Source organism: Procambarus clarkii, chromosome 84, assembly GCF_040958095.1.
Source record: "Procambarus clarkii isolate CNS0578487 chromosome 84, FALCON_Pclarkii_2.0, whole genome shotgun sequence".
Classification (NCBI taxonomy): Eukaryota; Metazoa; Arthropoda; class Malacostraca; order Decapoda; family Cambaridae; genus Procambarus; species Procambarus clarkii.
Genome location: NC_091233.1, coordinates 22,983,460 through 23,011,228, shown reverse-complemented (window position 1 = coordinate 23,011,228; position 27,769 = coordinate 22,983,460). Strand labels below are relative to the sequence as shown.

Below are 27,769 nucleotides of genomic sequence, written 5' to 3'. Positions count from 1 at the left end.
AGGTTGTGTGGGGTCTATGTTCTCCTATTCCACATTCCATAACATGACATTTATTAACATTAAATTCCATTTGCCAAGTGGTGCTCCATATACTTATTTTGTCCAGGTCTTTTTGAAGGGCATGACAGTCATCTAAATTTCTTATCCTTCCTATTATCTTAGCATCATCAGCAAACATGTTCATATAATTCTGTATACCAACTGGTAGATCATTTATGTACACAATAAACATCACTGGTGCAAGAACTGAACCCTGTGGTACTCCACTTGTGACATTTCTCCATTCTGATACATTGCCTCTGATTACTGCCCTCATTTTTCTATCAGTCAGAAAATTTTTCATCCATGATAGAAGCTTACCTGTCACCCCTCCAATATTTTCCAGTTTCCAGAACAACCTCTTATGTGGAACTCTGTCGAAAGCCTTTTTTAGGTCCAGATAGATGCAGTCAACCCAGCCATCTCTTTCCTGTAATATCTCTGTGGCTCGATCATAGAAACTGAGTAAATTCGATACACAGGATCTTCCAGATCGAAAACCATACTGTCTGTCTGATATTATATCATTTCTCTCTAGGTGTTCTACCCATTTAGTTTTGATTAGTTTTTCCAATACTTTCACTATTACACTTGTCAATGATACAGGTCTATAATTGAGGGGGTCTTCCCTGCTGCCACTTTTGTAGATTGGAACTATGTTAGCCTGTTTCCACCCGTCTGCTACGATTCCTGTACACAGGGATGCCTGAAAGATCAGGTGAAGTGGAATGCTGAGCTCAGATGCACATTCTCTCAGAACCCATGGTGAAACGCCATCTGGGCCAGCTGCTTTGTTCTTACCGAGCTCCTTGAGCATTTTTTCCACTTCGTCTCTAGACACCTCTATGTGTTCTATGTTGTTCTCTGGAATTCTTATTGTATCTGGTTCCCTAAAGATTTCATTTTGTACAAACACACTTTGGAACTTTTCGTTTAGTGTTTCACACATTTCCTTTTCATCTTCCGTGAATCTATTTCCCATTTTCAACCTCTGAATATTATCCTTTACCTGCAATTTGTTGTTTATGAATTTATAGAATAGACCTGGTTCTGTTTTACATTTGTCCGCAATCCCTTTTTCAAAATTTCTTTCTGCCTCTCTCCTCACTGCCGTGTAGTTGTTTCTCGCATCTTTGTATCGCTGGTATGTTTGGGGGTTCGGCCTCTTCCTGTATTGATTCCATTTTTGTGTCTTTCGGTCTCTAGCCCTCTCGCAATTTCTATTGAACCAATCCTGTTTCCTAGTTCTGCATCTCTGTTTTGGTATAAATTTTTTTGTGCCTTTATCATATATTTCACAAAACTTGACATACATCTCATTCACTTCCTTGCCTAGCATCAAGTCTGTCCAATTATACTCACTAAAAAAATTTCTAAGGTCACCATAATGTCCTCTCCTGAAGTCTGGTTTTTCAACTGCTTCAACCTCCTTATTTTCTTCCAGCTTATAACGCATTGCATACTTTATTCCCAAAAAGACATGGTCACTTTTACCCAAGGGAGGAAGGTACTGAATGTCAAATATCTCTTCCTCCTTCCTGGTAAATATCAAATCTAGCATGGAGGGAACGTCCCCTTCCCTCATCCTCGTAGCTTGTTTAACATGTTGATACAAGAATGTTTCCAGGATGAGGTCTACAAATTTACAGGTCCAAAAATCTTCTGTTTTAGCTTCATATGCTTCCCAGTCTATGGATTTCAAGTTGAAGTCACCGACTATCAACAGTCGTGATCTATCGTTATCCGCTCTCGCTATAATCTCTCTCATTATTGTTATAAGACCTTCACGTTTACTATCTAGCTCCTCCTTTGACCATGTGCTGCTTGGCGGTGGACTATATGCATTTATCATCATTAGTTTATCATCCTCATAGCAGATCTCTAGTGCTATTATGTCAACTTCTTGTGGATTGGCAGTCATTATTTCCTTCACCTTTAGGTGTTCTTTTACCAGCACAGCAACGCCACCGCCTTTCCTAATTTTTCTGTCCCGTCTCCAAATTGAGTAGCCCCTCGGGAATATGACCTCATTTAAAATTACATCTTCAAGTTTTGTCTCCGTGAGTGCAACAATGTCTGGTGTCTGCAGCTGTATTACATCACTTAACTCCAGTATCTTCGATCTCACTCCATCTATGTTGGTGTATGCAATCTTCAGGAACTTGTTCCCCCTCTCCTTATTCTTCACTCCCCCTCTCTCTATTGATTTTGTTGGTTTGCCTTTATGTACCACTTTACTGGTTTGCCTACCCCTATCACTTTGTAGAAAAAAGAATTTATTTCTTCTTCATTCCTGCTCTCATTTAAATGTTTTGCCTCGGCGAGGTTCAGTTGGTATGAATGTTTGTGTGCCTTCCTCGTATAGTTTTAAAAATTTGGCATACATTTCATTTACTTCCCTGCCTAGCAACAATTCTGTCCAATTACACTCATTAAAAAAATTTTGAAGTTCCCCATAGTTGCCTCTCCTTAAATCGAGTTTATCAACTGTTTCAATGTCCCCATTTTCTTCTAGATGATATCTTAAAGCATATTTAATGTCTAACAGGACGTGATCACTCTTTCCCAAGGGAGGAAGGTACTAGATGTCAAAAATCTCTTCTTCTTTCCTGGTGAATACTAGATCCAGTACTGACGGTACATCTCCTTCCCTCATTCTTGTGGCTTGCTTTATGTGTTGATACAAGAATGTCTCCAGAATGAGGTTCACAAATCTGCATGTCCAAAAGTCCTCCGTTCTTGCTTCACAGGCCTCCCAGTCTATTGCTCTAAAGTTGAAGTCCCCCAGTATCAACAGTCGTGATTTATCTTTATCTGCTTGTACAATAATATCTCTCATGACCATTATGAGGCCCTCTCGTTTGTCATCCAGTTCTTCCTTTGTCCACGTGTTGCTTGCTGGTGGGCTGTAGGTATTTACAATTATCAGCTTATCATCCTGATTCCAGACCTGCAATGCCATTATGTCAATATCTCGAGGGTTTTCAAATATTAACTCTTTTACCTTCAGGTGTTTTTTCACCAGTACAGCCACTCCTCCTCCCTTCCTAGTTTTCCTGTCACGTCTCCAAACTGAGTAGCCTCTTGGGAATATGACTTCATTTATTATATTTCCTTCAAGTTTCGTCTCTGATAATGCAACAATATCTGGGACCCTAAGCTGGATTATATCTTGCAACTCCAAAGTTTTTGACCTCACTCCATCTATGTTGGTATATACAATTTTCAGGAACATGTTCTCTTTTCCTTTGCTCTTTACTCCCCCTTCCACTACTGATCTTGTTGCTTTGTTTTTATGTACCATTTCACAAGCTTTCCAGTCCCTGTCACTTTGTAAAAAAAAGAATTTCTGTCTTCTTCATTTCTATCCCCATTTAGACGTTTTGCCTCAGTTAGGTTCATTTTCAGCTTTTCTCTGTCTTCCTTGGAGAGGTCTTGTCTTATTGACCAAAATTTGCCAACCTCATCACTCTGCAGTTTCCTGGCATTTCTTAGCACTTCCATCATGTTTTTCACTCCATTAAACGTCACCCTTAAGGGGCGGTTCATTTCTTTCTCATATTTTCCTATTCTTCTAAAATCACTGACATTTTCCTTTGAGCCTTCTCCTAAACCTACTATTTTCTCTATGATTTTCATCTCTTCTGCCGCTCGGTCCACCCTAGATGAAATTTCCTTCTCTAAACATCCAAAAATGATTATGGACTTAGTTCTATCTGCAGTGTTTTGTACCAGTTTACTGTTGGTAACCAGTTCTTTCCTAATTGCTTGCCTAATTTCTGCTTCTTGTTGTTCATTTCCGGTTTTGACTTCCGAACACACTTCTTTGATAGTCTCTTTCTCTTTTACAACTTCAGCATATGTCGCTTTTATTTCTTCTTTATACTTTTCTAGTTCTTTATTCACCTCCTCTATGTGAGTTGTCAGTGAAGTTTCCAGTTACAGATCCTTACCTAACTCTATGTTAGCCCTTAGGCTTGCTTGGAGTTGTTCACCATATGAGTCTATCTTCTTGTTTATTTCTTCAAAGTCACCACACTTCACTTTCCATGCCTCATTTTCTTTCACTAGTTCCTTGATTTGCTCCTCCTGATTTGTTACCTTGTCTGTTAATGCAGTAATAATCTTACCTTGTTGAAGCATACTCCCTTTTAGAGTGCAAAGCTCACTCCAAAGAGCTCCATTGTCCTCTTCCAATTTAAGCACTTTTTCTTCATACTTCTTTTGCATATCCTCAATTATCTCTAACCTGCCAAGAACACCTCCTTTCCTTATATCTTGTGGTGAGAATCCTTTGAAACCATCATCTGTTGGTGTGTCTACATTCTCAGTGGGGGTGGTGGCGGTGTCTCAACAATTACGTCCGAAACCCCTCTGGCCCAGATCTGGAAGCGTATCCGCAAGATAGCGGGTAAGTTCGTTCCCGATGTTTCACCGGTCCTTCACCTCCATGATACTCTTGTGGCGGACCCGTTGCAGGTCGCTTCCGAACTGGGTTCCCACTTTTCTTCTGTTAGCTCTGGTCTTCATCTTTCCCACTCTTTCCTTCTTCGTAAACCTGTCCTTGAGTCTCGTCCTTTAGATTTCTGCACTCATCTTCAGCTTCCCTATAATGATCCCTTCTCTCTCTCTGAACTTCGTTCTGCCCTGGCCCTCTGCGGTTCTACGGCGGCGGGCTCCGATGGTATTCATTATGAGATGCTTCGCCATCTCCCTCCGAGCACGTCTCAGTATTTACTGAGTCTGTATAATCGGATCTGGGAGTCGTCGTCAGTCCCTGAGGACTGGCTCGATGCCGTTGTCCTCCCTGTTCGCAAACCGGGGTCTCTGGGTACTTCCCCTAAGGACTTTCGCCCTATTGCTCTCACAAGTTGTGTCTGCAAACTCTTTGAACGTATGGTTAACGTTCGTCTGATGTGGTTCCAGGAACACCATCACCTCCTCTCCCCTTCTCAATTTGGTTTCCGCAAGTGCCGCAGCACGACAGATGTCCCGGTGAACTTGGAGGTCTATATTCGTACTGCTTTTGCTGCGAAGACCTCCATTGTTGCCGTCCTTTTTGACCTGGAAAAGGCTTACGACACCACTTGGCGTTATCATATCCTATCTCAACTTCATTCTTTTGGCCTTCGTGGTCATCTCCTTCTCTTTCTCCGCAGCTTCCTCTCTCGTCGTTCCTTTCGGGTGCCCCTTGGTACCACTCTCCCTCTTTTCAGCAATACGAAGGTGTGCCCCAGGGTAGTGTTCTGAGCACTACTCTTTTTCTGGTTGCCCTCAATGGTCTTCTTTCCTCTCTTCCTTCTGGTGTCTTCTCCGCTCTCTATGTCGATGATCTTACCCTTTGTTGTCAGGGTGATGATTCGCCTCTCCTTCAACGCCGGCTTCAACTTGCAATTGATGCCGTGTCGTCTTGGGCCACAGATCATGGCTTCAAGTTCTCTACTTGTGCCATGACTTTTACGCGGAAACGGGTTGTTCTTCGTCCCTCTTTGTCACTTTATGGTCATCCCCTTGAATACAAAGATTCCGCGAAGCTTTTGGGGTTATTCCTTGACACTCGTTTGTCTTGGTCTCCCCATATCTCTTACCTCCGTGTTGAGTGCTCTAAGTCCCTTACCCTCCTTCGGGTCTTGTCCCATACTTCTTGGGGGGCAGATAGGCGCACTCTCCTTGCTTTACATTCCTCTCTCGTCCTGTCTAAGCTCGATTATGGTTGCCCTGCTTACTCGTCTGCTTCTCCTTCTACTCTTCGCCGTCTTGATGCTTTGCACCATACTGGGTTGCGCCTCAGTTCTGGTGCCTTTCGTTCGACTCCCGTCCTTAGCTTGTATGTTGACACTGGCTTCCTGTCTCTCCAGGACCGCCGTGATCGCTACTGTCTTCGCTATCTTGCGCGGTCCTTGCAACATCCTTCCTCTCGCCTCTGTCGTGCTTTAACTTTTACCCCTCCTGCGGTTCCTGTTCCTCTTCACCACCTCCCTCTTTCTGTCCGGTTATCTCGCCTACAGGATTCTCTCTCCGTTCGTATTTCTGATGTTTCTCCTCGTGTTGTTCCTTCTTTGCCCCCGTGGAGGGTCCCTCTTCCGCGGTTTTGTACATCCTTGACTTGTATCACTAAAGCTTTTACCCCTCCTACAGTTCTAAAACGCCTTTTCCTCGAGCACTTTTCTTCTCACTCCCGCTCCGTTTCTGTCTTCACCGATGGGTCTAAGTCAGCGGACGGTGTTGGCTACTCTGTTGTTTTTCCTGATCGCACTTATATGTGTCGCTTGCCTCCGGAGACTAGCATCTTTACAGCGGAACTTTATGCTATTCTCTATGCTCTTCGTCTCCTGCTTTCTCGTTGTCAGTCTTCCTTTGTGGTTGTTGTTGACTCTCGTAGTGCCCTCATGGCTCTCGGGTGCTTTAATCCAGTTCATCCGGTAGTTGTCGAGATCCAGCATTGGCTGTTTCTCGTTCACAGTAAATTTAAGTCGGTTGAGTTTTGTTGGGTTCCCAGCCATATTGGCGTGTCTTTAAATGAGCGTGCGGATGCTGCCGCTAAGGAAGCTGTCCGCTCTTGTCCCATCTCTCGTAAAGGCATTCCGTATTCTGACTTTTACCCGGTTATCCATTCCTCAGTCCTTACCCGTTGGCAGGCTTCTTGGTTGTCTGTTACTGGTAACAAGCTACGTACTCTTAAATGTTGTGTTTCCTCGTGGCCGTCCTCCTTCCACCGTAACCGGCGGTGGGAAACAGCTCTGGCGAGGTTGCGTATTGGCCATACTCGCTTAACCCATGGTCACTTGATGGAGCGCCGCCCTGCTCCTTATTGTCCTAGTTGCATTGTCCCTCTTACGGTCGTGCATGTCCTTCTTGAATGTCCTGACTTCCAGGACGAGCGTGTGTCTTGCTTTCCGACCGCCACTCGCGGTCACCTGTCCCTCGATAGAATTCTTGGTGACTCGGATACTTTTGATATCGTTCGCCTTATGCGTTTTTGTTCTCGTATTGGCATCCTTGGTGATATTTAGCGCCCTCTGATTATTTTGCGTATTTGATGGTGCTACATAGCCTTCCCGGTTTGGTGCCTTCTTTTGATAATTACTTACTTACTTACGGTCGTGCATGTCCTTCTTGAATGTCCTGACTTCCAGGACGAGCGTGTGTCTTGCTTTCCGACAGCCCCTCGCGGTCACCTGTCCCTCAATAGAATTCTTGGTGACTCGGATACTTTTAATACCGTTCGCCTTATGCGTTTTTGTTCTCGTATTGGCATCCTTGGTGATATTTAGCGCCCTCTGATTATTTTGCGCATTTGATGGTGCTACATAGCCTTCCCGGTTTGGTGCCTTCTTTTGATAATTACTTACTTATCCTTTCTACCATTTATTCTATGTGCCTGGTATTTCATTCCTAGTGTTTCATATGGTGCTTTAGCAAACAAAGTACTTGTGTACCAATAGTCTTGTGCGAATAGCTGGTTATCTTTAAAAAAAAAAAGAGTTCATTTTTTAACAAACCATTTTGTTGATTTTACAAGACTATGAATGAATCTTCCCTTCAGGACCTTGCAGATGTGAGGTTAAAGTAATCAGAATTTTTCTGCTTGGTTAACAAATTTAAGTGACATTTGAAATCCAGATAAAGTTGAGAATAGCTTTGAACCTATATAGTGAGTTTAAGTGGCAATAAGTTTGAATGGAAAGTTCATTTAAGAGCTTAGATTGAATTCCAGGTATCTGAAGTTTTTATAATTTTAGGTTGAAAAGCTCTTCCCATTTATGGTGCTTGTTACAGGCAGTGTATGTATACACTATCTTTAAATAGTTATAATCAGCAGCTTGAAACATTTGTGGTAATGGATTGTCTGGCATGTGAATTTAGTGTTGATTCCAAATATTTGGTAGACATTTCATAGTGCAGCAAATATTAACACAGATTGGACATTTCTAAAGATATTTTATTTTCTTAGACTAGTAGAAAATTGTAGTGTTTGGTCTCATTTGATATTGTCCAGCATTAGACAATATTGTTAGCAAGTATGAAAGTTGTATAGTTTCCTGTAGTTTTAATACATAATGTGATTACTATAATGGGCTATGGTGTGACATTAATGTGCCTTACTAAAACTAAATTTAGTTTTTTTTCAATCTTGCCATTGACTTAAATTTTTACATAAGCTATGCAACATCATTGATAAGTGGAAGTTTAGCCCATACATTTGTTTTAAAAGTGAAATTTGGTAGTTATAAATAATTCAGTTTGGAATGCAAAGTTTTAAAGTGGTCAAAATGATTTTAGTTTTGTATGCTTAAGATGCTCATGTGTAAGTTTATATAGCTTTATGAAGTTTAAGTTCTCATAAACTACATTAGCTTTATGAAAACTTATAAATGCAGGTTTAAATTAATGCATTAGATGTCATTGTTAGGAAGACTGCATTAGTAATAAATTTCAAGCAGTTGAATAATAGCTACTTTCAGGATAAAGTACATAAAGTTTCATTAAATGATTTATTAAATAGTATACAATATAACTAAGACAATTTTATGTTTCAGGTTGAGACTTCAAAGGCCAAGAAAATGTCCAGAGTACCAAAGACTTCATCCACCTGTAAAAGAAAAATAATGAGTGTCCCAGTTCAATATACTAACACCTGCCAATAATTTTCACTTTAGTAAGTTATTTATAAATTTCAGAAGTTCTTTAGATGTTAGACTTTGCATCAGGAATAATCAGTAATTTCCAGCATAGAATCATTGTTAATTTCAGGATAAAGTACAGTATAAAGTAGTTTCATTAGAATATTTATTGCATAGTATACAGTGTAACATCTAATATTGACTTGTCCATTTCAGGTAGTGGGAAGCTGCTCCTCCTAGATGCAATCCACTGAAGACTCCAAAAGGACAGGGAAAACTCCAGAGTAACAAGGACAACATCCACCTGTAAAACAAAAATAAAGTATATCAAACAGGGACACTCATTTTATTAACACTAACACCTATCTATAAGCACCAAAACCCCTAAGTCCCAATCTTTTAAGATTGGCTCAGCAAGGCCTACCCCTTACTTGTATTTTGAGGCAGGACTTGTTGGCTGAAGGAGTGCATCACATCCTTTGGTTTAGTGCCCTCAACATGATATACATGGGCTTGTTGTGAAGCCTATGTACATCATGCTCCAGGCACTAAACCTCTGGATGTATCCACTCTTTCCGTGAACAAGCCCTGTAGTTATTAACAATGTTTGCACATTGTTAAGGGTCCCTACACCTATGCAATTCTAGTCCATCTATTGGATGGGTAGTAGAGCAGGGCTCTGAAAAAGCCAAGCCAGGAAAATCTGCAGGACTGCCTGGTCCCCTTCTATGAAATGGGGTAGGATCAGTACAAACTGCATCAATCCCTGCAGGTGGTAACAGTAGGACTTTGGTACACATCTATAAATGGACTAGATGAAAAAGTAAATTAATTATTAGATATAGCTAAAACATGTAATTCAACATACTGTACCAGTTTATTGGATGTGTGGAGTAGAATAGCCTCACTGCTTTGGTACCATTGTAATCTTCATTATCACCTGAAACACATTTAACCAAATTACCTTATAAATTCTGTATTGGGCTAGTTTTACTTTAGTCACTTTGAAAATTCACAATGGATAATGTTGATTTAATCTCACAATATTAACATTTTAGTAGATTTTGTCACTAATGCTTATCAAGCAAAAAACATTGACATTAAACTTAGTTTGAGTAGCCACAAGTACATCAAAGTGGAGAACAATACTTCAGACTTTAATGGCAATTTTTAATTTACATTACCTACATGCAACCACCATTTCAAATTATCTTTACCTATAATGCTAGATTGTTCAACTTTTAAACAGTAAACAATGTTTACCACACACCTTATTCTGAATGTCAAGCATTCAACACTTTCAAACTCCAGGATGTAATTCTGCACTTCCCAATCCATATTCTGAAAGAAAAAGTCTATTTAAACTTCAATTACATTAACACTTTCGTGCTCTCGGCGCTCAAAAAAAAAACAATACCCCAGATGCTTTCGGCACTTCGCGCGCCTACGCGGTAAGACCGAAAAAGTGTACACTCTTTACTGTCCTGACAATAATTGAAGGCGCACGTATTTAAATTTGGTATCACTGTGTTCGCAATGAAATTGTCTATAAGAGCATACCTATAAAATGCCGCCCAAGCATAAGGAGTATCAACACCAAATAAAAAAACTATGCAGATCACTCGCCGAGAGCGCCAAACGGCAACAAAATGTTTCCACTTAATGGTTACGAAGCCTACAGTTGTCCTACATCGCTAATTTTGGTATCATTGTAATCGCAATAAAATTCTCTACACGGACATATGCATATGAATGTTTAATATAGGTAATTGCCCACCCGCAAGAGTGTGTGAAGTGCAGAGTAGTTAGCCGCGAAAACACAGGGGGGGAAATCATGCTTCGAAAGTTTATACGTTTCCTGACCCTACTTTTCTATGTACGTATTTCTTTTTTATACCAATGTGTTCGCAATAAAATTTTCTATAAGATGAACTGTATAACATTGGTACAAAGCATGTGTAAGAGAAGCGCCAAATATAGAACCACGTCGCTCAGTATGCGTTCGCGGCAGAAACGAACGCATTGTTTTCGTTCGTTTGATGTTTGTCATGTTTATACTTGTTGAAACATTTTACAATTTGTATGACAGTGATCGCAGTAAAATTCCCTACACAGACATATACATAACACATACAAATATTTCCCACGTGTTGGATATATCAACGGCTAAAGGGAACCCACTGCCACACCCCCAAACATACTATATGTATTTTTTTTTTTTACTCATAGAAGTTTGTGATATAATATTCATCCTGGTACCAAAAAATTCGCAAATAAATTCTCTACAAAACAAAAGTATCCCCATCCATTTCGGTTAAAAAATGGAATTTATAGAAATATTTCTTCGATTGACGAGAAAAGTAGGCAGTTATGCGGAATCGTAAGAAAAACCAGTGACGAGTTATCTCTAATATAAAGCGCGAAAGTGTTAAAAACATGACGTACAGTTAATAATTTTTTTACTTGCAGTTATGAACATATCCTTTTAAGTTAAAACATTTTGATGAACAAATCCATGAGGGTTCAAACCTATATCCAACTGCAGGAGCCATGAGTAATTATCAAAAGGCACCAAACCAGGAATGCTAGAGCCATGAGGTCAGTAAGCCTCCCAGTCAATTCGTTTACCTTGTCATGGCACAGTCAACTATGGTACATGTGCAATCTTCACACATTTGAACCATCACAGCCCTTGTGGATTTGTTCATTTGAGATATCACTCCAATTTATAGATTGCAAACTTTTAGTTAAACCAAACCAACCAATTACATTTTAAATATTTATATACCTTTCAGATTTTATTCTATTTAGGAATTAACACTTTACATTTTAAATTTTCTTTATGCTATTCAAAGCAATTCCTGCAAGGACTAAACTGATATTGTACCCCACTTGTCAAGGCCTAGAACTAGTTTATTTTCCCATTTCAAGGCCCCTCAACAATTACATATTTTTTTACCTAAATATTTAAAAACTAATTAAACTAATTATATCAGTAAACTTACTTTTACCAACTAATTCTCACAACTGCTATTTTCTGTAGCATAACTTTCACCAATTGTTCTGTACACCATCCCTGAAATTATGTTGGAAGGTCCCTCCACAACCTGTCAATGAAACATTAAATATGGTTAAAAAAATTGCTGTGCAAAGAAAAAATCTTTAAACTTCAATATTTGCCTTTTTAAAACTACACTAATAAATTAGCTACTTCCCCCACCATCTTTCATTTATAAATTATAAAATAAAACCCTTTTAAGTAAAAATTAAAGGCAGGCTACTGAAATTTTTTCAAAAAAAATTTATAGTTAAGATTACCCCCCCCACCATCCCCCATATTGGTACGGCAACTGATATAGCTAAAACTAATTCAACATACCAGCTTCATAGATGTGCAGAGTAGAACAGCCACACTTAAAAGTCAGTCAATGCTTGGATACCATTGTAATCTAGAAAAGCACCAGACACATTTAACCAAATTAGCTTCTAAATTCCATATTGGGGTTATTTTACTTTTGCAAATTTACACAAATTCACAATAGATAACATTTTGGTAGATTTTAAAGGAACGTTAATATTGTCAGCTTCTCACTAATGCTAATCAAGCAAAAAAAATTAGTTTGAGTAGCCATTATCCAAGTTTGAGTACATTAAACTGGAGAAACATTTCAGACTTTCATGGCAATTTTTACTTTACATTATCTATATGCATTCATTCAGATTATCTTTAGCCATAATGATAGATTTTAACTTTATTTAATATAATGCAAATCTGTTTAAAATACTACCACACCTGATTCTGAATGTCAATTGACACCTTCAAACTCCAGGAATGTAGTTTAGGACTTCCCAATCCATGTTCTGAAAGAAAAAGCCTATTTAAACTTCAGTTATATTATGAAAAGATCAAGTACAGTTACCAGTAAATTTGTATTCTGTAACTTTCTTTTTACTTTCAATTATGAAATTATCTTTAACTTAAAAACATTTAGATGAACAAATCCATGAGGGTTGAAACCTGGAGCCATGAGGTCAGTAGACCTCCCAGTTGCAATTCTTTTACCATGTCATGCCACAGTCAATTAAGGTTCATCTGCAATCTTGACATTTGAACAGCCCATTCAGATCGTTCATTTGATGCATCACGCTTGTTAAATTTATATATGATACAAACTTCTAGCCAAACAATTAACTGAACTGAAAATTAAGCAGACAAATTTACATTTAAATATAAAATTATAAATAAACTCAACTTCAGATTTTATTCAATTTAAGAGTTAACACCCAACTTCACAAGTGAAAATTCTTTGTGCTATTCAAAGCAATTCCTCCAACGAGACTAAACTGATATTGTACCCCGCTTGTCAAGGCCTAGAACTAGTTTATTTTCCCATTTCAAGGCCCCTTCACAATTACATATTTCACCTAAATATTTAAAAACTAGCTATTAAACTAATTATATCGGTAAACTTACTTTTACCAACTAATTCTCTTGACTATTTTCTGTAGCATAACTTTCACCAATTGTTCTGTACACCATCCCTGGAATTATGTTGGAAGGACCCTCCACAACCTGTCAATGAAACATTAAATATGGTTAAAAAATTGCTGTGCAAAGAAAATTATCTTTAAACTTCAATATTTGCCTTTTTAAAACTACAATAAATTAGCTACTTCCCCAACCATCTTTCATTTTTAAATTCTAGAATAAAGCCCTTTTAAGTAAAAATTAAAGGCATGCTACTGAAATTTTATTTTCAAACATTTTTAGTTAGGATCCCCCACATCCCCCATATTGGGACGGCAATTGATATAGCTAAAACTAATTCAACATACCAGCTTCATAGATGTGCAGAGTAGAACAGCCACACTTCCAGTCAGTCAATGCTTGGATACCATTGTAATCTATAAAAGCAGTAGAAACATTTAACCAAATTAGCTTATAAATTCTGTATTGGGCTTATTTTACTTTTGCAAGTTTACACAAATTCACAATAGATAATGTTCCTTTCAAATTACCAAAATGTTAATATTGTCAGCTTCTCACTAATGCTAATCAAGCAAAAAAAATTAGTTTGAGTAGCCATTATCTAAGTTCGAGTACATTAAACTTGAGAAAGATACTTCAGACTTGGCAATTTTTTCTTTACATTATATGCAATCATTCAGATTATCTTTAGCCATAATGAGAGATTTTAACTTTACTATTTAATATAATGCAAATCTGTTTAAAACACTACCACATACCTGATTCTGAATGTCAATTGACACCTTCAAACTCCAGGAATGTAGTTTAGGACTTCCCAATCCATGTTCTGAAAGAAAAAGCCTATTTAAACTTCCGTTATATTATGAAAAGATCAAGTACAGGTACCAGTTAATTTGTATTCTGTAACTACTTTCAATTATGAAATTATCTTTTTAACTTTAAAAAATTTAGATTAACAAATCCATGAGGGTTGAAACTTTGAGCCATGAGGTCAGTAGACCTCCCAGTTGCAATTCTTTTACCATGTCATGGCACAGTCAATTAAGGTGCATCTGCAATCTTCTGACATTTGAACACAGCCCATTTAGATTGTTCATTTGATGCATCACGCTTGTTAAATTTATATACGATACAAACTTCTAGCCAAACAATTAACTGAACACTGAAAATTAAGCAGACAAATTTACATTTAAATATAATTTTAGTTATAAATAAACTCGACTTCAGATTTTATTCAATTTAAGAGTTAACACCACTTCAAAAGTGAACATTCTTTGCGCTATTCAAAGCAATTCCTCCAACGAGACTAAACTGATATTGTACGCCACCTTAAGAACAGTCAGTGTAAAGTGTGTTCAGCGACGAAAGGACGAGTGATAAAAGGGGTCCCCTCTCACTCTAAACAGGCGAGTATACCTCCCGAAACACCCATGCATCAAAAGAGAAGTCAAAGAATAATCAAGACTGGCAAAAGGTCAGCAGGAAATGATTAGTTGGAAATGAGAAGAGGGGTTAGAAAATTGAAACTAAAAGTTAAAGTGTCTAGCAAAATTGGTGAAGACAGCAACAGGAGCACAAGGCCTCTAAATGACAGGACTGACCCCATGGAGCATCATTCCAGCAGCTGCACACCAAGCCCCCTCCCTCATGACAAGCAAGAAAGGGTTGGGGTTAGGGGGGGGGGACCTCATTTAGTAGACAACTTGCCATGACTAATATCTACAGCATGGGCAGTGACAATCTATACAACATTAATGTTCTAATCACATTTTCAACTTTTAGCTTACATACACCTACATTAAGTACCCCAATATACCTTTACTTTGGGAAAGACTTCCTACAATGCCTTCAATACTTTAAAATTGATGTTGCCAACTATTAGAAATGGGCAATTTATAAGAATTACATTTCAACTACCTTCAAACGAACATTTGCTATAACAAAGTACTTCTAATATTAATATAACCACCCTTTCACCAAGCTATAGTCCTTATTATTCTCATTAACAATATAAACTGGTATTTATCAATAAAACAATTAACAGTATTAAGTATACAGTGTTTATAATAAGTATTACAAGTGTATAGTATTATAACTACAATATTTGCCAAAACATTTATTCAACTTGCAGGCTTCAATGCAACAGGAATCCATCTTATCACAATGTGGAGCGGTGATAATTTCTTCAATCCCACGCACCACACTGGCTTAAACAACTACATCAAAGTGTGGGGAAAAATTGCCTTGCATCACCTTGTTGCTCATAAGGAAGGTCAACTGCCCATGACACCCATAAATTTATTATCTAGTAATGCAAGTCTATTAGTCTCAAGACAGATGGTGCCAAGAATATTAAGTATTCTAAAATGGCCAAAAAGCTTGTTTTAATAAACTTAGAGAACAGCTCTCGTACCATGATTCTTCACTATTTACAATAAGCAACAACATCAACCAACATAAGAGGCCATACCCAAAGTTATATGCTACTACCAACAAATACATTACAGGGGTCATTGCAGATAATGCATCTCCACCCATCAAGAGAAAATCCGAATTAATAAATTTATGTATACATACTATTAATTTCTATTAAACTAATATTCATAAACTGCTTAAGTGCATAATTTTAAAGTAAAAGTATAACATTAGAAAATTTTAGAAACGTACAATAAGCTTAAATACAATAGGCAAGTATACAATTCTAAAATAATTACCATATATTCTTAAATTACTGACCATGCAAGGAAAAGTTCCAAGAATCTAGTAACAATGCACTGATCAATATCATTTAACAGCTGGTGCCATTGTGTGCAATGAACATTTTACCACAAATTATTTCTATGCAACATACTAGCTAAAAAATATACAACTATCATCAAGGACAAGTTATACATTCCCATTTTCCTCATCCAATGCATAACCTAAGACCCACCTATGTACTTGATAATAGCACATGGACTTCATAGTAGAGACTATTTAGCCTGTATATCGAGTAGAGATTTACAGTGGCCAGTCTCCCATAACAAGCAATATTAGTTTACCTGCCAACAAATTAATACAGCATCCCAGAGCTTTGGTGTCACCTCATGACTTTCAAATTGCCCTTTTTATCTATTCCAATAGGTATGGCCACTGTTCAACAACTTTCTGGAAATATTAACTCAAATTCTAACATCCAACAAGATTCTGGACCATAATTATTAAACTGCAGTACCACACATTTTACACAACTAGTGATAATTAACTTTCTAAAATTAATACTAAATTTTATAAACATGTTTGCTATCTATGCCAAGATACTAGATTATAAACCTAACTGTCATGGCCCTTAAGACTGGACAATATGTTAATGCTAAATTACAATAAGCACAACCTACAGCCTTTAAAATATTCCAACAAAGAAATACATTTATACATACAAATATACATTTCATTATCTATTTACAACTTTTCCTGAAGCTGGAATATGCACCTAATGATGCCAATCTTAGGAAACAAGTGCAAAGACTTCCAATATAAAAAGCTTTTTAGCATAATTAATAAAACTAGATTACACAACATGGTATCTGATTGACTAAAATTATCTACCTAAAACTACCAAATTACCAATTCTAATTTTATCCAAATTTAAAGAAACTAATAATTACCTACTTTTGAAATTACTTTCAGGGAAATGTTATAGAATATATTCACCATGTAGAAGGTCTGGACAATTTCTCTCTACCCTCAGACAAGGAACAATAACAGCAAGTTTGAAGCACCTTTGTGATTAAATAGATACAATATTTAAGTATTATGGGAATAATAGCTTTCCCAAGTATCATTCGCACCTATAATGAACTACATTATGTGGATTGTACAGGTAATTCAACCTAGTAACGAAGCAAAGCCTCCTGGAACATGTCCAGCATATAAAAATCTGAACCTACTGAAGATTCAAATTCTGCAAGAAACGCAAAAATATCCCAAAGTACACTTTGTAACCTTAATAGCAATACAAGGGCATCCAACATGGCAGAAGACTATCGTGACCAAATACATTTTGACCAAACCACATACTGTACTAGATGACGATGACCAGTATCATCACTGGCTCCACCTTAACGTATCTTCTAATCAATGCATCAAACATTAAATTCACTATTCAACTTTATACACAATTTATATTTTAAGCAGGTGTAGGAAATGAATTTAGAGACCATAGTAAGAGATACAAGGGGAAAAACCCGAAAGATTCTAAAGCCACAGGTGTGGACATTTAAAAGTAAAGTTAGGGACACTTTCCATGAAGTGCCTCTAGACCAACTAATACTTCCCTAGATTGGAATTTTGCAGATGTTCCTCCCATTTATGCAGGCCACAAGTAGCACAGCAGAAAAGCTGCATCCAATCTAGTCTGCTTTTGGAATCTTTTCAGATTCAGTCACCATTTTGATTAAATATCTAAAGAAATGTAGTTTGTGGGGGGGGGGGGGGACCAAAAAAATTATATGAACAAGGCTGTCATGCAAACTTTGCAAATTAACCACCTAATAAAGTACTTCCAGCAACTGCATACATGGATTTTTTAAGGGACCATTATATTAGTTTATTGTAAAAGTTCAATGTCGACCAATATTTTTTTGGACTTATATGAAAAGAGATGCAACAGTTCAAAGTTTCATTACTGCAGCCTAAATAGAAAGATTTAATTTCTCTTTTTAACGAATATTACATTTTCAAGTGTATATACAACCACACGTTTCAGATAATCATTCTACGACTTTTCTAACATGACCATATGAAGGATATGAAGTTGGGTTTTTCCAACACTTTCAGTTTTCCTAATACAAATAGTCAAAGTGCCCCCCAAAAATATGCAAATTTAACACTTGCTATTATTAAATCAAATTAACTTTGTGAAAAAATGCCAACTACAGATTTTAGACACTAAGGTGTAAGTTTCATGTAAATTTATTCAAAAATGAAAGTTATGAACATTGTTATTTAAACAAAATAAAGTAAGGTGCTGCCATCTGTGGCAGAGGTTGACAACCAATTTCCTGGACCCCTTGGCACCCTTACAGATAGGCTTACATGCCATCAGGTGTACAAGTTTCATGCAAATTCTAAAATAAACGAATTTAAAAAATCTTTACTACAACTAATTTTTTTTAATATAGGCTGTTGTGATAGCCAGTCAGACATTTCAGTCGACACCATTTTTTCCGATTTTTTTTTTTTTTTTTTTTTACACCAAATTCAATATTTCTCTATTCTACGATGCCGAGATTGACCAGATTAAACCCTTTCCATATACAAAGGGTCAAAAAAGTGAAATTAACCATTTTGAAAAACATACCTAATGGACCCATTAAAGCTTTTCACAACCTACCACACAACTGGCAAGGAAACTAAGCACAACTTGCATTAATCTCGTTCACCCAACTAATACCACAGCATGGACACCGATTTTATCTACTTTAGACGATATTTAATACCAGCCAATAATTCATTCTTTATGAAACCGACATTAGTAAAAATGGTACAACGCAAGCTAGATAGGATGCTATCCATGTCTTCACAGAAAATTGATCAATTTGCAAAACAATGTCAAGATAAAGTTGAATGCAACATTGAATCAATGGTTTAAAGAGAAATACTAATGCAGAACAGATGCTTTTCCCACCCACTATTATCCAATGGAAGTCCCACTAAAGCCATAAATGCCAAGTTAAGCTGCTGTTTAAGATAAAGCTTTACAAGCTAATGAAGTGGAAAAGGGGGGGACCTGTGAAACTCAATGGGGGGAGGGGGGGAGAGGGTCAGATTATCTACCTTTTACACGTTAGTGTAGACTTTCCTCCCCACGGGATCTGGGCCTTGTCCACTCCGACGTTGTCCAGAGCTGGTGCCGGCTGCTGCTTATAAAGTGCCATTCATTACTTCAGGAAATTACTTCCTCAATCTTCGCCATAGGGTACATCAGCTCAGGACCTCGCTACCATGTTGGGAGGCAGTTGAAGACTAGGCAGTCGACACCCTGGGCTGGAGAGCTGTAGCAGGCGAAAGAGTATTTACCACCTGCAAATACAATTAAAGGGTTAATATAGGACAAGAACAAAAAATGCAGTAAATTTTAGGAATATTTGCAGAATTAATGCAGGACAAAATTTATGAGAATTTCTTAAATACCTTTAAAAGAGGATTTTAAAGTATTTAACAAGTTTTCAACTGGGCAGCAGAAAGCAATGTTTTTAATAGTTAAATTACCAGTACTGTACTTTGGTACGGTAATAAAGTCAATTACAGTACAAAATTTATCTACAGTAGGAAAGCAACAATTATGGAAATTATGTTTAGACCTAATTTTTAAAGCATATACAATTCAACTATAATTACATAATAGAATGATAATTTAACATTAATCAAATCTAGGGATACCACCACTATGCTCATAATATTGGAGCACTGTCTCCCATCTATATTTCTAAGATTTTAAAAAAAGCAGAAACCTATTCCCACTTCCTTCCCCTTTTTCAAGGGGAACAAGGCTTTAAAATTACAGGCTGTATATGCCTGTAATTCAAGAATACTGCACACGATAGCATAAGCAGCCTCATAGCTAAGTGGGTAGAGCACAAATCCAAACAAGGGGCCAGCCTACAAAATGTAGACTGCTAACAATAAGTAGCCCATGCAGCACCACTTATTTATGAAGATAAAGCCACCCAAGAGTTGGCATGGACATTAATAGCCAAGAATAGAATACAATTTAATCAGTAGCCTATAAACTGCATGCCAGTCCTGCTCAAAGTTTATACTCACAGGCAGTGGTGCCAGCCAACATTGGCAGAAGCCATACCCAATACTAACATTTCACTGCAAATTGTCTTTCACCCTTTGCTCTACACCCATATTTCACAGGATTTGACAAGTAGAGGAAAGACATTTTATAAAACAATGTAGATTTTAGTTCCTAACATGGCAAGGGAGCATGTTATCTGCAGACAATTACCCTACTTATAGTAATTTAGAGTAGAGTAATAAACTTGGAGGACAAGAGGAACAGGAAATTAATTTTTTGAAAGAGCTGCTGTAAGCTAGATTACCAAGATTAAAGTTTTGGTATGGTGAGGCAACACCTATTTAACTCTTCAGTCAACAGCATAGTTACATTATCAACTTCGGCTTTCAATGAATTGCATTATATAAATTCTGGTTAATAGCCATATTGGCTTGTGATTAAAACTTTAGGTCTAAGCAGGTTAGAACAAGAATAAAGCTAACTGCAGAAGGGCTGTTCGCCCATACAAGGCAGCTCCTTATATCCTTCCAATCTCTTATTGAAGATTTAACCTACAGTTTAAAATCTAGGCATCCCACTTGCACAACGTGACTCAGTAACTGGTTCCACCAAACCTATTACCAAACAATGTTCACCCCGGTCTTTCCTAAAGCTGAAGCATCATTTATACCCTTTGTTTTGGGTTATATCTTGTGTATACCCTCAATACCCCATTGATATTCCCTTTGTTAGGACCATTTGTCCACTTTCACACTTATCGTGTCACCAATTCTTTACCTTTTTACAGGCAGGCATTTAAGCCTTTTCAATCTTCAAATAGGTTTCCAATTTGCGGGATTAACTTTTGTCATCCCATGTTGGATGCGTTCCATTTTATAGCCATGATCCCATTTGCCTAATGAACATTTATGCATTTTTATCACCATAACTGATCCATTTTGTAATAAACACCATCTAGCTCATATGTACCATTATTACCTAGCCTCAAAACCTAACATTTGTCTGCATTAAACTGCATCTGGCAATCTTTACCATTTCAAAACTCTTTAGATACTAAAGTGATGGCAAGCATTTATTTCTTCTCATTTTTTTTATTTTGCAATTCTGCAATTATTCCTGCTCAAATCTTCAACCGAGGTCCCAGGAGAGCCTTGATGCACTACTTTCAACAGTCCCTTTACCATTTATACTAACCATTATACTAACCATTTATACTAACCATGCCCTAAACTATACAACACTCCCAATATTGAGTGCTTTTATTCAATTTTTCCATGTGGCACTATCAAAAAACCTTTGCTAAAGTCAAGGTACACATCACAAACGTTATCACTATGTTGCCTCAACTATGCAAGTGTTAAATCAAAGTGTTTTGTAAAACTAAGCAATTCATGTATCAAGTTAAGTTTCACCCAAGCTAAATCTATATTTTCAAATATTTGTATTAAAGTAACTTTACCACAATAGATTTAAGCCAATTGCCATAACTTGACAAGGTAATTTACTTGTAATTACACAATTTATCCCCCCCTCCACCTTTATATCACTATCGATACCCATCAAATCTCAAAACTCAAAACACCCTTAAATTGGTTATTAGCACAGATGACTACTACAAAACCGCGCTTAAATACAAATTAGAGACTCTTAACTTACCGGCTGGTCAGCCACACCCGGACACATCCTCCCCCAACACAGTTCAAACAGTTACTACTGACCTCCGCTCGCAACAAGCCACACATCACTTACGGTGTCCAGAAACATATATAGACTAGCAACTGACCCTAACACATATTGATCATAGCGTAACGCGGGGTTAATGTGTAGTGCTGCTGTCAAAACATAGATGGCGCTCACCCTAATGGTCATGCTAATGGATATGCCTCTGTAACCCTTATTTGTGTAAAGGAGGAAATGTATATGTTTATCTCTCAGAATGTTCGGTAATACGTTTATTGCTTGTGATGTGTGTATATGTATGTATTAACACGATGTACTGAACGGGTTGAGAATAGCTTGAGCTACCTAAAGCCTATTTCATCCCTCATCCGGTCCATAGAATTACCCAAATCAGCCCAAATCGCACGGGGGAGACATCTCCCGTCACGCAGGGTGCAGTCGCACCTCCACAGATCTCCGGTATCATCTATTGATACTGGTAATGGCTCAAAAGGGCCACCACTTACGGGCTATTCATGCCCGTGCTACCTTTTGGGTGGCTTAATCTTCATCAATCAATCAGCCCAAAACTACACAAATCGTCCTAGCATTACGTAAGTAATGAAGAAATATTTTATATTTACTTACTATAATGTTGGTGCTACACGTAGAACATGATCAAACCTATTTTTACTCTGAAATAATCTAATTTCATAACGAAATGAGACGTAAATATGTAAGAGGTGACGCCATAGGAAGTCGACGGTCCAAGCGACAATTGTGTGGAGCGACTTATCCAAGATATATGGGCGCCTGGAGAGTGTTTGCTGCCATATCAGCCTCCTGTACACAGTGATCCAGTCCTTTTCGTTCATTGAACACCGAACCCTACACGCCCTCTGATATATTGCTTAATTAACAAATATTCACAAATAAAGATTATATTTGTATATGTTATCAGAAAGGCAGATATAAAATAGTTTTTGTGAATAGGAAATAGGTTTGATCATGTTCTACGTGTAGCACCAACATTAAAGTAAGTAAATATACCATATTTCTTCATTACTTACGTAATGCTAGGACGATTTGTGTAGTTTTGGGCCGATTTGGGCTGATTTGGGTAATTCTATGGACCGGATGAGGTATGAAATAGGCTTTAGGTAGCTCAAGCTATTCTCACCCCGTTCAGTACATCGTGTTAATACATACATATACACACATCACAAACAATAAACGTATTACCGAACATTCTGAGAGATAAACATATACATTTCCTCCTTTACACAAATAAGGGTTACAGAGGCATATCCATTAGCATGACCATTAGGGTGAGCGCCATCTATGTTTTGACAGCAGCACTACACATTAACCCCGCGTTACGCTATGATCAATATGTGTTAGGGTCAGTTGCTAGTCTATATATGTTTCTGGACACCGTAAGTGATGTGTGGCTTGTTGCGAGCGGAGGTCAGTAGTAACTGTTTGAACTGTGTTGGGGGAGGATGTGTCCGGGTGTGGCTGACCAGCCGGTAAGTTAAGAGTCTCTAATTTGTATTTAAGCGCGGTTTTGTAGTAGTCATCTGTGCTAATAACCAATTTAAGGGTGTTTTGAGTTTTGAAATTTGATGGGTATCGATAGTGATATAAAGGTGGAGGGGGGGATAAATTGTGTAATTACAAGTAAATTACCTTGTCAAGTTATGGCAATTGGCTTAAATCTATTGTGGTAAAGTTACTTTAATACAAATATTTGAAAATATAGATTTAGCTTGGGTGAAACTTAACTTGATACATGAATTGCTTAGTTTTACAAAACACTTTGATTTAACACTTGCATAGTTGAGGCAACATAGTGATAACGTTTGTGATGTGTACCTTGACTTTAGCAAAGGTTTTTTGATAGTGCCACATGGAAAAATTGAATAAAAGGAGCACTCAATATTGGGAGTGTTGTATAAAGTTTAGGGCATGGCTAGTATAATGGTTAGTATAATGGTTAGTATAAATGGTTAGTATAAATGGTAAAGGGACTGTTGAAAGTAGTGCATCAAGGCTCTCCTGGGACCTCCGTTGAAGATTTGAGCAGGAATTGCAGAATTGCAAAATAAAAGAAATGGGAAAAGAAATAAATGCTTGCCATCACTTGAGTAGTATCTAAAGAGTTTTGAAATGGTAAAGATTGCCAGATGCAGTTTAATGCAGACAAATGTTAGGTTTTGAGGCTAGGTAATAATGGTACATATGAGCTAGATGGTGTTTATTACAAAATGGATCAGTTATGGTGATAAAAATGGGATAAATGTTCATTAGGCAAATGGGATCATGGCTATAAAATGGAACGCATCCAACATGGGATGACAAAAGTTAATCCCGCAAATTGGAAACCTATTTGAAGATTGAAAAGGCTTAAATGCCTGCCTGTAAAAAGGTAAAGAATTGGTGACACGATAAGTGTGAAAGTGGACAAATGGTCCTAACAAAGGGAATATCAATGGGGTATTGAGGGTATACACAAGATATAACCCAAAACAAAGGGTATAAATGATGCTTCAGCTTTAGGAAAGACCGGGGTGAACATTGTTTGGTAATAGGTTTGTTTGGTGGAACCAGTTACTGCGTCACGTTGTGCAAGTGGGATGCCTAGATTTTAAACTGTAGGTTAAATCTTCAATAAGAGATTGGAAGGATATAAGGAGCTGCCTTGTATGGGCGAACAGCCCTTCTGCAGTTAGCTTTATTCTTGTTCTAACCTGCTTAGACCTAAAGTTTTAATCACAAGCCAATATGGCTATTAACCAGAAAATTTATATAATGCAATTCATTGAAAGCCGAAGTTGATAATGTAACTATGCTGTTGACTGAAGAGTTAAATAGGTGTTGCCTCACCATACCAAAACTTTAATCTTGGTAATCTAGCTTACAGCAGCTCTTTCAAAAATTTAATTTCCTGTTCCTCTTGTCCTCCAAGTTTATTACTCTACTCTAAATTACTATAAGTAGGGTAATTGTCTGCAGATAACATGCTCCCTTGCCATGTTAGGAACTAAAATCTACATTGTTTTATAAAATGTCTTGCCTCTACTTGTCAAATCCTGTGAAAAATATGGGTGTAGAGCAAAGGGTGAAAGACAATTTGCAGTGAAATGTTAGTATTGGGTATGGCTTCTGCCAATGTTGGCTGGCACCACTGCCTGTGAGTATTAACTTTGAGCAGGACTGGCATGCAGTTTATAGGCTACTGATTAAATTGTATTCTATTCTTGGCTATTAATGTCCATGCCAACTCTTGGGTGGCTTAATCTTCATAAATAAGTGGTGCTGCATGGGCTACTTATTGTTAGCAGTCTACATTTTGTAGGCTGGCCCCTTGTTTGGATTTGTGCTCTACCCACTTGGCTATGAGGCTGCTTATGCTATTGTGTGCAGTATTCTTGAATTACAGGCATACAGCCTGTAATTTTAAAGCCTTGTTCCCCTTGAAAAGGGGAAGGAAGTGGGAATAGGTTTCTGCTTTTTTTAAAATCTTAGAAATATAGATGGGAGACAGTGCTCCAATATTATGAGCATAGTGGTGGTATCCCTAGATTTGATTAATGTTAAATTATCATTCTATTATGTAATTATAGTTGAATTGTATATGCTTTAAAAATTAGGTCTAAACATAATTTCCATAATTGTTGCTTTCCTACTGTAGATAAATTTTGTACTGTAATTGACTTTATTACCGTAGCAAAGTACAGTACTGGTAATTTAACTATTAAAAACATTGCTTTCTGCTGCCCAGTTGAGAACTTGTTAAAAATACTTTAAAATCCTCTTTTAAAGGTATTTAAGAAATTCTCATAAATTTTGTCCTGCATTAATTCTGCAAATATTCCTAAAATTTACTGCATTTTTTGTTCTTGTCCTATATTAACCCTTTAATTGTATTTGCAGGTGGTAAATACTCTTTCGCCTGCTACAGCTCTCCAGCCCAGGGTGTCGACTGCCTAGTCTTCAACTGCCTCCCAACATGGTAGCGAGGTCCTGAGCTGATGTACCCTATGGCGAAGATTGAGGAAGTAATTTCCTGAAGTAATGAATGGCACTTTATAACCAGCAACCGGCACCAGCTCTGGACAACGTCGGAGTGGACAAGGCCCAGATCCCGTGGGGAGGAAGGTCTACACTAACGTGTAAAAGGTAGATAATCTGACCCTCTCCCCCCTCTCCCCCCATTGACAGTTTCACAGGTCCCCCCCCCTTTTCCACTTCATTAGCTTGTAAAGCTTTATCTTAAACAGCAGCTTAACTTGGCATTTATGGCTTTAGTGGGACTTCCATTGGATAATAATGGGTGGGAAAAGCATCTGTTCTGCATTAGTATTTCTCTTTAAACCATTGATTCAATGTTGCATTCAACTTTATCTTGACATTGTTTTGCAAATTGATCAATTTTCTGTGAAGACATGGATAGCATCCTATCTAGCTTGCATTGTACCATTTTTACTAATGTCGGTTTCATAAAGAATGAATTATTGGCTGGTATTAAATATCGTCTAAAGTAGATAAAATCGGTGTCCATGCTGTGGTATTAGTTGGGTGAACGAGATTAATGCAAGTTGTGCTTAGTTTCCTTGCCAGTTGTGGTAGGTTGTGAAAAGCTTTAATGGGTCCATTAGGTATGTTTTTCAAAATGGTTAATTTCACTTTTTTGACCCTTTGTATATGGAAAGGGTTTAATCTGGTCAATCTCGGCATCGTAGAATAAATAGAGAAATATTGAATTTGGTGTAAAAAATAAAAAATAAAAAAAAAATCAGAAAAAATGGTGTCGACTGAAATGTGACTGGCTATCACAACAGCCTATATTAAAAAAATTAGTTGTAGTAAAGATTTTTTAAATTCGTTTATTTTAGAATTTGCATGAAACTTGTACACCTGATGGCATGTAAGCCTATCTGTAAGGGTGCCAAGGGGTCCAGGAAATGGGTTGTCAACCTCTGCCACAGATGGCAGCACCTTACTTTATTTTGTTTAAATAACAATGTTCATAACTTTCATTTTTGAATAAATTTACATGAAACTTACACCTTAGTGTCTAAAATCTGTAGTTGGCATTTTTTTCCACAAAGTTCATTTATTGATTTAATAATAGTGTTAAATTTGCATATTTTTGGGGGGCACTTTGACTATTTGTATTAGGAAAACTGAAAGTGTTGGAAAAACCCAACTTCATATCCTTCATATGGTCATGTTAGAAAAGTCGTAGAATGATTATCTGAAACGTGTGGTTGTATATACACTTGAAAATGTAATATTCGTTAAAAAGAGAAATTAAATCTTTCTATTTAGGCTGCAGTAATGAAACTTTGAACTGTTGCATCTCTTTTCATATAAGTCCAAAAAAATATTGGTTGACATTGAACTTTTACAATAAAGTAATATAATGGTCCCTTAAAAAATCCATGTATGCAGTTGCTGGAAGTACTTTATTAGGTGGTTAATTTGCAAAGTTTGCATGACAGCCTTGTTCATATAATTTTTTTGGGTTCAATCCCCACAAACTACATTTCTTTAAATATTTAATCAAAATGGTGACTGAATCTGAAAAGATTCCAAAAGCAGACTAGATTGGATGCAGCTTTTCTGCTGTGCTACTTGTGGCCTGCATAAATGGGAGGAACATCTGCAAAATTCCAATCTAGGGAAGTATTAGTTGGTCTAGAGACACTTCATGGAAAGTGTCCCTAACTTTACTTTTAAATGTCCACACCTGTGGCTTTAGAATCTTTCGGGTTTTTCCCCTTGTATCTCTTACTATGGTCTCTAAATTCATTTCCTACACCTGCTTAAAATATAAATTGTGTAAAGTTGAATAGTGAATTTAATGTTTGATGTATTGATTAGAAGATACGTTAAGGTGGAGCCAGTGATGATACTGGTCATCGTCATCTAGTATGTGGTTTGGTCAAAATGTATTTGGTCAAGAGTCTTCTGCCATGTTGGATGCCCTTCTATTGCTATTAAGGTTCTAAAGTGTACTTTGGGATATTTTAGTTTCTTGCAGAATTTGAATCTTCAGTAGGTTCAGATTTTTATATGCTGGACATGTTCCAGGAGGCTTTGCTTCGTTACTAGGTTGAATTACCTGTACAATCTACATAATGTATTTCATTATAGGTGCAAATG

The 27,769-nt window shown here is 37.3% G+C and overlaps 3 long non-coding RNA genes across 8 annotated transcripts in view; 2 read left to right on the top strand and 1 right to left on the bottom strand.

The window, feature by feature from the left end:
* Window positions 1-8,999, top strand: part of LOC123774874 (uncharacterized) — a 41,559-nt gene extending 32,560 nt beyond the window's left edge. The window contains exons 4-5 of the long non-coding RNA XR_011225491.1: window positions 8,580-8,698; window positions 8,880-8,999. This is a non-coding gene — a long non-coding RNA (uncharacterized lncRNA). The remainder of the gene's footprint in view (window positions 1-8,579; window positions 8,699-8,879) is intronic.
* Window positions 8,813-21,752, bottom strand: LOC123771459 (uncharacterized). Of its 3 annotated transcripts, XR_011225490.1 has the most exons (12): window positions 21,596-21,752; window positions 18,970-19,215; window positions 13,911-13,978; window positions 13,500-13,568; window positions 13,138-13,236; window positions 12,682-12,860; window positions 12,457-12,524; window positions 12,043-12,112; window positions 11,669-11,770; window positions 9,934-10,004; window positions 9,537-9,603; window positions 8,813-8,967 (listed from the first exon to the last, which is right to left on the bottom strand). It is a non-coding gene; the product is annotated as an uncharacterized lncRNA (long non-coding RNA). The 3 variants fall into 3 exon arrangements; XR_011225489.1 differs by lacking the exon at window positions 12,682-12,860 and having other exon boundaries at window positions 9,532-9,603; XR_011225488.1 differs by lacking the exon at window positions 12,682-12,860.
* A 1,218-nt stretch (window positions 21,753-22,970) lies between these two features.
* Window positions 22,971-27,769, top strand: part of LOC123774873 (uncharacterized) — a 12,932-nt gene continuing 8,133 nt past the window's right edge. For all 4 annotated transcript variants that reach the window (XR_011225486.1, XR_006774994.2, XR_006774995.2 and 1 more), the window contains exons 1-2: window positions 22,971-23,127; window positions 25,535-25,780. This is a non-coding gene — a long non-coding RNA (uncharacterized lncRNA). The remainder of the gene's footprint in view (window positions 23,128-25,534; window positions 25,781-27,769) is intronic.